Source organism: Neovison vison, chromosome 9 (assembly GCF_020171115.1).
Source record: "Neovison vison isolate M4711 chromosome 9, ASM_NN_V1, whole genome shotgun sequence".
In the NCBI taxonomy this organism is placed as follows: domain Eukaryota; kingdom Metazoa; phylum Chordata; class Mammalia; order Carnivora; family Mustelidae; genus Neogale; species Neogale vison.
In genome coordinates, this window is record NC_058099.1 from 15,484,705 (window position 1) to 15,500,296 (window position 15,592).

Genomic DNA, 15,592 nt, shown 5'->3' on the forward strand with positions numbered 1-15,592 from the left:
CCAGGTCTTTCAAATGGGATATTTATTCTCTTATCCCTCTTGTTCCTCCTCATAATGATCCACCTAGTCTTTGGTACACCTGTCTATCACCTCTATCTAGATCTCCTGGATACTAAAGGGCCACAGACTCTCTTAAGATGCATTTATTTATTCTCAATACTCATCAAGATTTGCATTCAACTTCCTTTCAGTGGGATGATTATGTGTCTGCTGACTCCACTGAGTATGTCTGATTTTCCAATCTTGAAACCTTCCAATCTGGTCTCTCTATCAAGGACTTGGCTCCTATTCTTAGTCTGATTTTGGATATGTACCATACAAACCATATGCCATTGTCTGAGAATATAGAATTTGGTTGTCTCATAGAATATATACAAAGATTTTAAGAAAAAAGAATTGATTAATAGAATATTTATATTATCTATGATCCGTTTTCAGTTATATACTTAAATCAGGCAATTTGTAACATCTATTAAGAGATTTCTCAGCAATTACATCATTTGGAAGATTCTCTTATAATGGGATCAAGGGAGCAGACATGCAAGTTACTTCAGCAAAACTTTGAAATAAATAATAAATAGGCAAAAATATATAAGGCTAAGAAGTCCAAGATCAAGGTGCTGCAAGACAATGTCTAGCAAGGGCCAACTTCCTGGCTCATAGACAGATGTCTTTTGCTATAAACTTTCATGGCAGAGAGGGGGTTGGATTTATGGGGTCTCTATTACAAAGGCACTAATCTCATTTATGAGAGCTCTTCTGGAAAGACATAATCACTTATCAAAGGCTTCAACTCCAAATTACCATAAAATTACTATTATATTTTTATATTTGGTTTCAACATAAGAAGTGGGGCAGGAGAGACACAAACATTCAACTGTTAGCAGTGTAGAAGTAGTTAATCACAAGACTGCAAATTAAAGTATTGCCATTTTGATGCAACAGGGCTGCTTTTAAATAAAATCTTAATGGTGTGGTCAAGAAAAAAAAAAGATAAATGGTATGAAGATATCTCTTCAATCTCATACCAATGGGATTTGAAGAATGGTAGTTTGTAAAGATAATTACTAATTGATTACAGAATACAAGAAAGGATACTGGCTCAATATTTTAACCCAGAGGTCTATGACGAGGGGATTAAGTTTGTATGTGCGATTGAAGACAGTATCATAACTGTGAAGACATCAATCTCCAAAAGAAAACCGATACACAACTGGTGAGTGCCAGAAATATAAAGAGAAGTCAGCATTTGAGTCCATGCCCAGAAGGCCACAGTCTAATGAAAAAAGATTAAAAAAAAAAAAAGTCAACTGAAGTAGAAGTAAATGCAGAGGAATCATAGAGGTAAGACAAACGTGCATTGGTAGTAAAGAGAAGAAAACATCTGGGCACATGGGGTAACATTTGGGAGAGAGTGGATGTCACTGAAGAAAGACAATAAAGGATCAATAGTAGTCTTCATAAGATGGTGAGAGGATACTCCAAGAACAAGGAACAAATTTATGCATAAAAGAAACTTAGTGAACAAGACAAGAAATATATGTCTAATTTTCATTAATTTACAAAAGGCTCTATTGTAACCAGAGCTTAAATCAAATTATATGAAACCAAACTTTAAGCCAATGCTAGAAGCCATCCCAGACATGGTATAGTTGAAAACATAAATGCCTCAACAAATGCTGGGGGAAGGGGTGGTAAAAACATAGGTTCTTAAAATAAACCATATATATTTGGGAGGATGATCTAATCTTTTGGAATACACAACCAATAAAAGATGGACATACCAGTTTATAATTTTTTTTTTCAATGTGCTTTGTGAATGACACACCCTGGAAGATTATACAAAGGTTGGGTGTCATCACATTAGGGAGGTTGGTCTGCTTTCACTCTTGGAAGAACTAGTCACTTGTGGCTTCTAATGTGAATTCCTAATCATTGAGCTGAGACTATACCCTATGAACCATGGAATATTATTCATCAAGACACTTGAACTATTTGATTGAACATTGAGTAATTCTAGGTTGCAAGTATGATGCTTGTGAGAATCTATTCTAAGAGCAGGAGCCCTTAAAGAATAACACAGTTTGATCCGTACCACTGTCTTCCAGAGTCACTCTGACCACCATTTTGATACAATCAAGTGATCGAGCCTGGCAAAAGTGTTCACCCTGCCATGCTTGAAATATCAGCAAGATTTGACATTGGTGATCTTTCCTCCTTGCTTGATACATTCTTTCCACTTCTCTTCCAGATCATGCTCTCATGGTTCCCTCCACATTCACAGACTACTCACTTACTCCTTCTCAGTCTTCTTCATTAGCTCCTCTTCATCTCACTGACCACTTAAATCCAACATACTTCCAGGTTTACTATTAAACTTCTTTTTGGTTTCTACTCACTCCCCTGATAATCTCACTCTATGGCTTCAAATACCATGTATACTTCCTGACTCCTAAAGTTTCCCATTTCCTTTAAACATCAACTTTGTGTACACTAATGCCTACTGAACTTTTCCCTTGACTTTCTCGTAGGCACCGCAAACAAAAATTCTGAAATTGAATTCTTCCTCCCCTACCTCACAAAACTATTCTGCTTAGAGGCCTTCTTATTTCGGTTAATGGAAAATTACTTTCTCAGACCAAAAATCTTGGCATCATTTTGACTCTTCTCTTTCTTTTGAACCCCTTTGCCAATCTAGTAGCTAATGTTGTTGGTCTTACATTTAAGTATATCCAGAATTTAGTCCTTTCTCACCACCTCTACTGCTACCACTATAGTCCAAGTCACCATTATCTCTCACCTGTACTATTACAATAGCCTCCTAATTACTCCTGCTACTTCTAACTTTACCACCCTTCTCCCCATCCATTCTAAACATAGAATTCAGATTAATCCTGTTAAAACACAATTAAGATAATGTCACTGCTTTGATCAAATCCTTCTAACAACTGAGTCCTCAGGTCACTAAGAGTACAGTGGCCTACAAGGCCCCATGTGACTTGGAAGTCAAACCTGTGTGATCTCAACTCTTTACCCTCACCAGCCACAATGGCCCCCTTGATCTTCAGTAAACATTCAGGCGTATATGTAAGCTAATCCTTTGAAGTTATTCCCTTTGACTAAACTACTCTTCCTCTAGATGTGTCACATTTACTTCCTCGATGTATTTGCTTAAATCTCATCTTTTCTTTGGTGTCTTTGTTGGCCACTATACATACATACATATATATATATATATATATATATATATATATATATATATATATTTTTTTTTTTTAAGATTTTATTTATTTACTTGACAGATAGAGATCACAAGTAGGCAGAAAGGCAGTTAGAGAGAGGAGGAAGCAGGCTCCCTGCCGAGCAGAAAGCCCGATGTGGGGCTCAATTCCAGGACTCTGGGATCATGACCTGAGCCGAAGGCAGAGACTTTAACCCACTGATCCACCCAGGCACCCCTGGCCACTATATTTTAAATTGTATTCGTTACTCCCTGAACTCTCTATTGTTATCCCCTACTCTATTTTTCAATGGTATTTATTATCTCCTAATATATGCTCTAGCTTATCCTTATTATAGACCTCCCCAATAAAACACAAATTCCATGAGGCCAAAGTCTGTTTTTTGTACTGTTTTATTTCCAATGCTTAAAAATGGGCTTATAACATCCATAGTAAGGGCTCAACAAATCTTTGTTGGACAAATGAAAAAATAATATATCCTAAAGTTAAAAATTATAGAGCTATGCTGGAACCAAAAGTAATGTTAGGAATCATCTAAGGTGGGGCGCCTGGGAGGCTCAATCATTAAGCATCTGCCTTCAGCTCAGGTCATGATCCCGGGTCCTGAGATCAAGCACCGCATTGGACTTCCTGCTTGGTGGGGAGTCCGCTTCTCCCTCACCCTCTCCCTCTGCCTCTGCCCCTGCTTGTTTTCTCTCTCTCTCTCTCAAATAAAATAGTAAGATCTTTAAAAACAATTATCTAAGGTAGTTCGTGTACTTTCTACAGATGAAAAGAACCCGAATCTTTGAAAAACAAACTGATTTGTCTGTCATAGGAACACAGGTCTACTAATAAATAGATCAGACTACTGTTTTTTTATTGCTGTATCTACAAAAACAAGTACAATGCTTGGCTTGGAGCAAATGTTCAATGAGCACCTTTTGAATGAGTCTCTCACTGTTCTTTCCATCACAAAATACTGGTAGCCTTAATTTGTAATTTGGTGGAGCACTGGGAAGTTGATAGGAGGAATAGATTACTTTCAAAGTTTATTTTGACTATAAATTTCTATTGAGCAGACATTCTAAATATCTTGCTAGTTATTATGTAATCATACTTTCTTTTCTCCCTCATACTCCCTCCTTCTCCCTCATAGAGAGAGAGAGAGAGTGAGAGATTGTGCAGGAGCAGGGGAGAGGCAGAGGGAGAGGAAGGGGCAGAGTATGGGGGAGAGAATCCCAAGCAGACTCCATGGAGAACACAGAACTAACTTGGGATTCGATCCTACAACCCTGACATCATGACCTGAGCCAAAATCAAGAGTCAGTCACCTAATTGGCTGAGCCAACTCAGCACCCCAGAAAACCTTTCTTTGGATTGTGAAATAAGTAACTTCTGAATAAAATATGAGGATTATGCATCCCTAGTTACCTGAACCAGGTTATTAGTCATGGTTGGCATGATTTGGTGACCATAGCAGGGCTAGTTTAGAAGCAAAGTTGCTTCTAAAGCAAAATTTAGAGTGGTTCTGAGGAAATTTAGGTTAGCTCCCATTTACCAAAAATATCTTAATTCCTGAAATTCAGTCTTTAACAAATCACATTCTCTTCTCTAGTGTTTAAATACAAAAAGAAAAAAAGAAAGAAAGAAAGAGAAAAAAGAAATCCATTCATTCTTTCATTTAACACATATTTAAATATCCAATAGTCTTTATATGATAATGTTGAACATAACAGACATAACATTGTCCTCATGAAGTTTACAACCCATTGGGGGGGCAGACATTAATAAAATGACTACACAAGCATATAACTAATGTTATTTATTTATTTATTTAAGATTTTTTATTTATTTAACAAGAGAAAGATCACAAGTAGGCAGAGAGGCAGACAGAGAGAGGGGGAGCAGTCTCCCTGCTGAGCAGAAAGCCCAATGTAGGGCTCAATCCCAGCACCCTGAGACCATGACCTGAGCTGAAGGTAGAGGCTTAATCCTCTGAGCCACCTGGGTGTCCCACATATACCTAATTTTAAACTGTGGTAAGTGAATTTATAAAAATGACAGGTTGCTATAAGAATATATATAACTGGTCCACTGGTGGATGGGTCATGGAAAAGCCACAGTTGAGCTAAGACATAAAAGATAACAATATTAATCTTGGAAGTTTTAGAGAGACGAGATTCTTCCAGGTGGAGGTGAATACCTACGCAAATATTCTGAGGGTGGGTGGTGTGGAGGTGACAGCTTGGCTCCTTGGGCAACTAAAGTGGACCATTTTGGGTGGAATAAAGAGAACAAAGAGAAGACAAGTCCACATATGTAATAGGATCTACAATTTTGGTCTTTAAGAGTAGTGGGGAGGTTTGGAGATCCCATACCCCAAACATCAGATTTCCCCTAAATTCAGTAATGTACACGTCATATAAGTTTTTAAATAGAAAGGCTTAAACAGAATGTGTTGCTAAGGGCTAAAATAAGAAACCATTTCTGAACATTAATTTTGTCTAATTCAAAATTTCCCCAGATGTCATTCCACATCTATACATACTGTGGTATTGGTTGATATCATTACCACATGTGCACACATTTTAACTTATATTTTCTTTCCTTCTAAAGAAACTCAGCTTAAACAGATTTCCCTGTCATTGTTTTCCATAAAGCTCTCCTAGTGTTTGAGTTTTAAAAAAATGAGTTCAATCTTAGTTCAGTTCCGGCTATAGTTCAAGTCAGGTCTCGAATTGCCTGAACCAGTTTCTCTTCCCTGGGCAATACCAGTCTTGCCTAGATTTGCTCTTCAGATGAAACAGAGTTGCTCGTTTCAATTTCACAAGAGCTCATATTAGAAGCTATTTCTCTTTTAAATAATAACAGAATTCCAGGCAAAGATGGTCAGGCAGGAAAGTTTCATAAAGCTGTGAACAATAAGCTCATACTGGAATTGATTCAAATGTTTAATTATTTGTTGAGAGAAGGTTGTCTGGAGACTTCACACAAGAAGACACTTTATTGATTTTTATTATTCAGGGAAGGTAATAATTTTGAGATATATATATATATATATATATATATATATATATATATATATGACCAATTCCTCTGTTAAGCAATAATGACAAAATGTTTGTCAAAATAATGCCAGCCACTGAGAAAACGAAGGGTCCAGAGAGCCCTTCTTCTTTATTTCAAGTCATCAATCTTGTGGTCTCCAAACCTGCAGGGACTGTCACAATAATGTAGGTTGCACTGAAGATATTTTTAAAGTCGAGAAAAGATACACCAATTTCTTTGTATTTATGTCAGTATCAGACTAACGTCTTTGACGGAGTTCACTGTAATAACAGGCCCAGTAGCTTCAGACATCAGCCAATATTTTTAAGGAGACTTGTGGTCATTTAGCATAGGTAGATAATGACCACATGAGGTCCAAGGTAACTGGGTCAGACGTTACAAAAAGATTAATATATTTCATATATTGTGAGTGAACAAAAGCAAATAGAATCTACAGAGGGATTAAGAATAGGTTAAAAATGACACTACAATGTAACAAATTATCCAAAGTACTCAGAAGGAGCATCATGTGAAGAAAAGAGCATTTGCTGAGTTAAATTTAGAACATCTAAGTTTTAAGTCCACTACTGTTCCTAAATAGCAGCATATTTTTGGGAAAATTACTTTGTCTTCTTGGGCTTCCATTTCTGCAACTTAAACCAGAGCTAAATGGAAAAAAAAAAAAAAAAGGAATCTCTGAAGCCCTTTTCCAGATCTATGATTTTATAAAGATCACTGAAAACTGATGGATGAGTTTGGGAAATATAAGTATAATCAACTAGAGGGAAATTGGAATAAGGAATAAAAAAGATAGCATAGTATATTTCTCAATAATATGGGGAGAAGTGGAATAAGGGAATCAGACGGGCGAATGTGAACATGGATGGAGTTTGCAGAGGGACAACCAACTGGAAGGGAGAAGTACTTTCTTAAAGATATTGTTCCACGACTTCAGCCATTCACGTTAGAATCTGGAATTCCAGGATTACCCTAAGGTATGTACTCTAAAACTTGAATTTCAAAAGTGACCTTAGTTATGCAAGAATTTATGTTGATTTATATGTTGGTGGAATATGGTTAGGAGTTTAAGGAAAATGTAAGAGCAGAATGGATGTCATCCTGCTTTTCCCTCAGGAGTCCTCATTATCCCTCAAAAAATTAATCAGCTTTATAAACAATATATTTTGTGCTCCCCCATATTTATGGAACATCCAATGTAGGAACATATGCCAGTCCTTATCTCGTGTAATCTTTGAACACAAGTAGTAATATCCTCACATTGTACACAGCTATGTGAAATGTTAAGGAATTAAGTTTGTGATAGAGCAGAAATGCTATTGCAAAAGCCATGAAATAAATCCATAGCTCTTTCCAGAATGAAGCAAGGACTACCTCCAAAGTGCTTCGTCCCTTCTTACTATTGGTACCATTAAAAAATATTCTGGATCTTCTGGAATACTGGATACTTCAGGCATGCAATCAGAAAGTCTTCAGAAAAAGCCACCTGAACAGGCACCTGAAAATAAGTGAGGTCATTGAGGAATATTTAGGAAACTATATCTTGTACTGTAGAGACTGGTTTTTTAAATGTTTTACTTATTTGTCCGAGAGAGAGAAAGAAAAAAAGAGAGAGAGAGCATAAGCAGGAAGAGCAGAAGGCAGAGGGAGGACCCAGCTCCCTGATGAGCAAGGAGCCTCATATGGGACTTCATCCCAGTACCTGGGGATCATGATCTGAGTCGAAGGTAGACACTTAACTGAGCCACCCCAGAATCCCTGTACTGGCTGATCTCTTAAGTAATTTTTCCTAAGCTAACTTTTCTTTTCATCCAAAAGTGATAGTGGAAAACCACAAATGAGTTTCCTCCTAATAAGGGGAGGGCACGAGTTAATGGTCTTCAGTGCAGACATGACAGTGGGACTGGAGAAGAGGTGAAGTCTAGGGCATACAGTCTGAAGATGATGAAACTGAATTTAATGGTTGATTGGATATGGGCAGATAAAGGAGTGGGAAAAAATCTGCAAGGTTTTTGTCTTGGAAACTGGGGCAGATAATACTTACAAATAAGAAAAAATACAGGGCGCCTGGGTGGCTCAGTGGGTTAAGCCGCTGCCTTCGGCTCAGGTCATGATCTCAGGGTGCTGGGATCGAGTCCCGCATCGGGCTCTCTGCTCGGCAGGGAGCCTGCTTCCCTCTCTCTCTCTCTCTGCCTGCCTCTCCATCTACTTGTGATTTCTCTCTGTCAAATAAATAAATAAAAATCTTTAAAAAAAAAAAAAAGAAAAAGAAAAAATACAATGGTGTAGAGAGAAAGCCTTTCCTTTCCTATCCATTCTGCCTTACTAAGCTGTTCATGCTCATGGGCTCCTCTCAGCAGTCACATGATACATATGTCATTGCTTCTCACCTTTCTGAAGAAGCCTAGCAGAGCCGCACTCCAGGCCGCATTCTTGGTTCAGCTTTCCCTTACAGCCTCATTGAACCCAGGGAGTGGCCCTAAAGCCTGGTTTTCCTTGACTTTTATAATAATGTGAGCAAAGGATGCTCTCTACTGATAGTTGGGCTGGGTCTGTACCTCTCAGTGTGCAACAGAAATGGGTAATTATCCCAGAGATGTCTTTGTACGCATCAGCCTTCAAAAGCAGATCCTTAAGTTTGACTTAAGTAATTTGAGTAAAATAAGATTTTTACTCACATGAGTTAAGTCTTTGTAGCCCATTTAAGAATGCATTTTCCCCTGTTCTTCAGTTTTTGTATGTTAAGAGATGATGTCTTCTGTTGGGGCTTTCTCAGAGGACTTCCTGAGAATGTAATTCTTTAATCACTCAAAACTCAGCAAGTATGAACAGGTTTAGTCATTTCTCCAAGGTTTCAGAGGATGTTCTCAGACCCTATGGATTAGAATGCATCTTTACCTCCCTCCAAATTGACTCGCTTTCCCTTTAGTTAATAACAATTCATTACATGAGAAAAACACCTGGTTCTGTTCACTCCTTATTATTTTAAAGACTTACGATGACAAGAATTCAAAAACAAACAAACAAAAACAAACCAAAAAAAAAAAAAAAACCAAACCCTCCCATTATCATTAGACACTGCTATGATATCAAAGACTACAGTACGGTTTAAGGCAGAGTAAAGAAAATCACGATAATGCCAGTTCATGTGCTTTGGGAGAATGGAAAGAGTTTAAATTATTAAACTGTCAAGTTGTCAGGACAGAGACAACCTCAAGTCTGGAGCTGAATCCCTCTGTGGCCCTCACCCAGGCAGCTGAGAGCACAGAAGGAAGGGGGTGGAGGGAAGGGAGGTTTTAAAATTCAAATGCCTCCTGTCCTGAGTATGCATTTCTATCGCAATTCCCCAAGAGACTGATAGCTAGTCTGTCTCTTTGAGTCGTAGGTGTATTTACTTATTCTAAGAGCAATCCTTAGGGGGAAGAAGAACTAAACAAGTCTAGAAGCATGTTGTAGAAGAGGAAAGGAAGACATCATGGCAGGGTTCGATGGACTTTTTTTTTTTTTTAATCAACTTCTACAGAATAAGAAAACAAGTATTTATTTGAATGTACATGGGTTCATGACACAAAGCCCCAAAGTTATACTCCCACACCACATGTCCTAAAATGCATTTTGCAGACTGTAGAAAATAAGACCTTGCCAGAGCATGCAGCTTGTTTAAGGCCTCATAAGATACTGTGATATATGTAAATAGAGAGAGAATAGATAAGATAATCAGATTCTAATATATTTCCTAATCATACTCTTGGGAAACAGGACAGGGCTTTAGCCACTTACTTCTTCCATGACAGCCTTCCTTGCTGCAAAGCGTTTGTGATTCTGAAGACCTTCTGTGTGGTGGGGGTTGGAATTCATGTGCATCTAGAGCATCATCTTAAGATGATGGGGAAAACTTTCTCCCTTCCAAACAGATAAGAGAAAGAAAGAGGATGGGGAGAAGTAAGCTGACTCAGAGTGGTATCAAGATCTTGGCAATGTGGTCTTTGTGACAAGTTTAAAACATACTGTGAATGATTCTTTCTCTGAATCATGTCTTATCTTACCTCTTAGTATAACCTCACTTTTCCCTTTTGCCTGACCGATTGCCACATTTGACTGACTGAATGGACGGATGGATGAAGCAGTTAATGTGAAATTATTTGCCACATTTGTGGATCATGTCTCACATGACTAACAAAAACAGCATATAAGCTAATCAGTAGGCATTACATTTTGGATTTTGTTTTTTTTTTTGTGTGTGTGTGTGTGTGTGTGTGTGTGTTTAGTTTTTGTTTTTTAATTTGACAAAGCTGGTTCAATAAAGACAGTACATCCCCTGTTCTGTTTTTTCCAGTGTGCCCCCATGTTAACATAGCAAACATGTGGGTACATCTCGTTTTGTATGAACATCCAATTAACAGGTGCATCTTGAGTCTTGAAGCTGAAATAACTATTAGTGAATTTATATTTATAGGTCTGATTTTCTATATTTCTCTTCACAATTCCCTAGAAACAGATCTTTTATCAGATTTTTTTTACCCCTTTTCTATTCTTTGATTGCTGTATTCAGCTTCTCATCCTTGTGTTGTCATTCGTTGCTGGAAATGCAATTACCTGTCTTATATTATTATCAAAATGTATTCAAGAAAGTTTGAACAAGAAGAAGAAAAATTCCACCTCAACCACTTCTGTTTTAACATAAGTATAATCTTTTCCTACGAAAGTTAGTTAACTACATTTTTTTTTCTTTTCTAGCTTTATTGAGATTAACAGACACACAGCTTTGTGATAGTTTAGTTGTACAATGTAATGATTTGATATGTGTATATATTTGCAAAATGATTACCACAATAAGGTTAGTTAAACGCATATGTCACCTCACATACTTAGAATTTTGTGTGTATGCATGTGTGGTGAGAACTTTTAAGGTCTTGGTGGCTTTCCAATATGCAATATGGTGTTCTCGGGTATGGTCACCAGGCTTCAGAGTACATCTCCAGGATTTGTGCATCTTATAACGGGAAGTTTGTACCCTTCGACCAGCATGTCTTCAACTCCTCCCAGCCCTGGCAATCACCAGTCTGCTGTTTCCATGAGTTGGTTTGCTTTAGTTTCTGCATATACATAAGATCACACACTATTTATGTTTTTCTCCATGACTTAAGGACTCAGGGTCCATCCATGCTGTTGCAAATTGCAAGATTTCCTTTGTTTTTATGGTCTGAATGCATACACACACATTTTATCTGTTTATCCATCAAGGATAGAGGGAGTTTTTCCATGTCTTGACTATTGTAAATAATGCAGCAATGAACATGGGGCCATAGATATGTCTTCAAGATAGTGACTTCATTTCCTTTAGATAGATACCCAGAAGTGGAATTGTTGGATCATATGGTAGCTTTTTGGTTTTTGTTTTTATAATTTTGGGGGGAACCTCCATACTGTTTTTCATAGTAGTTGTACCAATTTATCTTCTTACGAACATTGAACCCATTATACAAGGGTTCCCTTTCCTCCATGTCTTTACCAGCACTTATCTCTGTCTTTTCAGTAATAGTTATTCTAAAAGGTGTGAGATGATATTTCATGGTGGTTTTGATTTGCATTTCTCTGATGGTGACTGGCCATTTGAATATCTTCTTTGGAAAAATGCCTGTTCAGGTCCTTTGCCAATTTTTAAATCAGGTTATTATCATTATCATTATTACCATTATTGAGTTGTTCAAGTTCTTTAGTTTGCATATTAATCTTTTATCACCTGTATGGTTTGCTAATGTTTTCTCCCACTCTATAGGTTACCTTTTCATTTTATTGAGAGAGAGAGAGAGAGAATCATTAGCATATGAACAAATGAATGAAATAATTCAATCAAATACTTACTTAAAGTAGGATGAAGGAAGGGATGAATATTGGTAAAGAAATGAACTATGGGGTAATAACAACATGCATTTAACCATTGCCTTGATGCCGATAATCTCCTCTACACCAGGTTAACACATGCCTGACATGTCAGTAACAGGTCAAGGCATGGATAGTCCTTACTAGGTTCAAACACATGACTGAAAAAGGATAAGTAATTGAGCAACTTATGTACTAAAATTATTTTATTGGTAATTGAACAATTACACTGTTTTACCCCTTTCTGAGTCTGGGTGGAGTGAGGCTCAGGAAGATAATATTTATTTGGATGGGAGAGAGAAATGAAAAAAAAAATAAGGGAGGCAAGAAAAAAGGAATTAATACCTACTGAAATAATAATAGAAACCATTACACTTTGGGATATTTTACCTCTTTGTTTATGCCTTATGACTGCCTTATGCAATTATCTTATTATTCCTGTTTTACTGAATAGAAGGATAAATTAAGGCTAATTTCCTTCAGGGGGCTGGGAGAGTGGTAAGGATAAGCTGAGAAATAACATGAGAAGGTGTGGGAGGGGAAGGGAACTCAAAAAAGGATTTTGAAAACAAAATTTTTTCATGCACATAGGCACCAAGACGTGTACTGCTGCAAAATAGAATACAGAGAGCCATAAGAGAGAATTCCAATAATTAAAACATATTTTAAAAGTTGCATTCCTTGACTGCATGAATAACATGACAGACAAAATCAGTTTTGTATAAATTAGAGCATGAGTGCAAATCGGCTGTCCGCTAGAGAATCCTGACCATTGTGGCCTAGGTGCTGCTCTAAAAGTTGACATGTTTCAAATAAAACCTTCAATTTCTGGGTTTTCTTAAAGACTGGCAATACTGGATCCATTTTCCCATCTGAAAACAATCACGTGGACAAGAATATACCTGTCCTTTAGGGAGGGGAGGGTGTGCAACTGCTTGTTTGTCAAAATGCCCAGTCAGCCTAGGTAATGATTTATGTTGCTTATGTGGCTCCTAAAAGATTCTGAGTTTGTAACCACTGGTTTTTAAATACACCTTTCAGGAATTTGGAGAATATTTAAATACCTGTGTATCATAGCCTATGATAAATATGGGGGGGAGGTAAAGATGATTAAGATACATGATTCTCTCCTTAAATTCAAAGTTCAGCAGGATAGATTGAATGTTTAAAAAAAAATTAAATGTAAAAATGCTACAACAAGAGTTGGTGCAAAGTGCTATGAAACTGCAGAAAAGAGAGAAATTCATTTCCTTTGGGGAAGAAGGAAAATATTCAAGACTTAAAGTCATGTTTGCACTAGATCTTAAAGAAGGAACAGGGATTTAAAAGTTGTAGATTTGGAAAATATTCCAGGGAGGAAATATCAAACACAAGACATCTATAATAATATAAAGTGTATGTAGAAAAGTACGTGGCATAGGTAACATGTATCAGCATGAAAAAATATAGCATGTTGAGGGGGAAATGGTAATTGCATGTGGCTATAACATTAAATAAAAATTGAGGGGGAGGAGTAGTGATCGATGAGTCAATAAATGGAGATGAAACAAAGACTTTAAAGGTCCTTAATGGTCATACTAGGTCACTTACACGTTATCCTGTAAGCAGCAGTGCCGCTGGGAAACTTTTTTGGGGGGCGGGGGTGGTGGTGTTGTGATTGAGTTGATTTAAACAATGCACTGGAAGGATTTCATTTTTGGAAGTGATAAAGGAATAAGAGATAATCATGAATTCTACCAAAGTTAGTGATGATGAAAATAGAGAATACAGATTTAAGAGTCATTTCTCAATTAATTTAACGTAAATTAATTCAATTTAATATTAATCAATCCCATAGAGCATTTGTTAATCAAGCCTCATGTGTCAAGAATCATGATGGATACCAGAAGTAGAATCCTGAACAAGACCCGTGTCATATTAACTATTATGCTACTGAGACTCGAGTGTGAGACCGAATAGAATCAGTGAGCGCAGCTGAGAGTAATAAATGAAAAAGGTAAACAAATAAGATTTCTTAAAAATTAATGTACTATCGAGGTCCTGTTAAGTCTGTAAAACCATATCTCTCTCTACACCATTCTCCCAACTGAGGTCTAAGATAAAATTAATGAAATATCGTATATTTGGTTTAATGGTCTCAAGGCTTGCCTGGAAATGCAATCTCAAATGTGCCCTGTGATTGGTTCCAGAGCTTTTGTTCAATTCAACCTTTCTGCTACCACTGCCCTTGTTTCCAATTTTTTTGTTCCAAAATAAATTTTTGTTTCCACAGAAAGACATGTGATATGATATATATATATCAATATATACATATAGATATATATGCTTAACTCCATAACTTTCTATGCCTCTGTGTGCCTTAGCATGTGCACATGTGAACACACACACACACACAAATGTGGCAATTTTCCTTTTATGCTATATTTCATCATCTGGTCTTTCAGTAATGCAATGTGGGTTTTTTGTTTGTTTGTTTTTCTTTTCAAAAACTAATGTCTTAGCTCTGATAGCAGTGCCTTGCTGAGCTTTTAGAAATTTTGCTGTTTGCAGGAAGGCAATGTACAGGGGAATCAAGAAGAAAAAGAAAAGCAAGTTTTAATTTTTCACCAGCAATCACTTTTCGACCTGTGTTTTCTCACATGTCTCAGATCCCTGCCTTTACAATGTCTTCCTTGCTACTTCTTTGCTCATGGAAGAAAAGCTTTAGGGAATTGAGGACTGGATATGTGGGATGAAAGCTTCTGCACTTTCAGCAAATTCTAATCTTTTTTTGCCCAGAGCTTTGTGGATGGAAAATAACTGAAATGGTAGTGACTCATTATCACCTGGGTGTGGGGTGGATTGGGTGTCAGGAGCCCTGCATGCTTTCAGCTATGCTATCCTAGCAAGCCACATTCTCTGTGTCGGTGGCAGTTGCCTGATCTGTAAATGGAGGGGGAAGCTAGATGATCTGTAAGGCAGCTCTGGGTTCATGTGTAAGGATGATCCCAGAGGTATATGGTGGTTAGATTCCTTTGCCAAATAGGATCAGAAATTCCCAAGCCATTGTTTAAACAGGAAGATCCTCCTCCCCAAAAGGCATAGTTAAGAAATCATTATCTGGTTATTTAGGTTAACCTTACATTTATCCCTACTTTATATCAATCAATTCTTTTAAAATGTATGTATCTTTGGAATCGGAGGGGGTGCCATTAGCTATCGTCACATTAATTAAATGTCCGTACGCTTAGTGTAACGTGTAAGGATTCTGGACTCCATAACTTCCTGTGCCTTAGTTTTCTTATTTGTAAAATGGAGTTAATAATAGTATTTGTTGTGAAGATTGAATGGGCTAATATACGAAAAATGTCCAGAACATACTTGACGCCATATAATTTTTTTGCCATTATAGCTATCATCCAAAAGCATTAAATTGCAAC

At 37.1% G+C, this 15,592-nt stretch overlaps 1 long non-coding RNA gene across 2 annotated transcripts in view; it reads left to right on the top strand.

Moving 5' to 3' along the window:
* Positions 1–6,891: 6,891 nt before the first annotated feature.
* The window catches only part of LOC122916852, a 39,056-nt gene continuing 30,355 nt past the window's right edge, over positions 6,892–15,592 (top strand). For both annotated transcript variants that reach the window (XR_006386316.1, XR_006386315.1), the window contains exons 1-2: positions 6,892–7,267; positions 14,011–14,169. This is a non-coding gene — a long non-coding RNA (uncharacterized LOC122916852). The remainder of the gene's footprint in view (positions 7,268–14,010; positions 14,170–15,592) is intronic.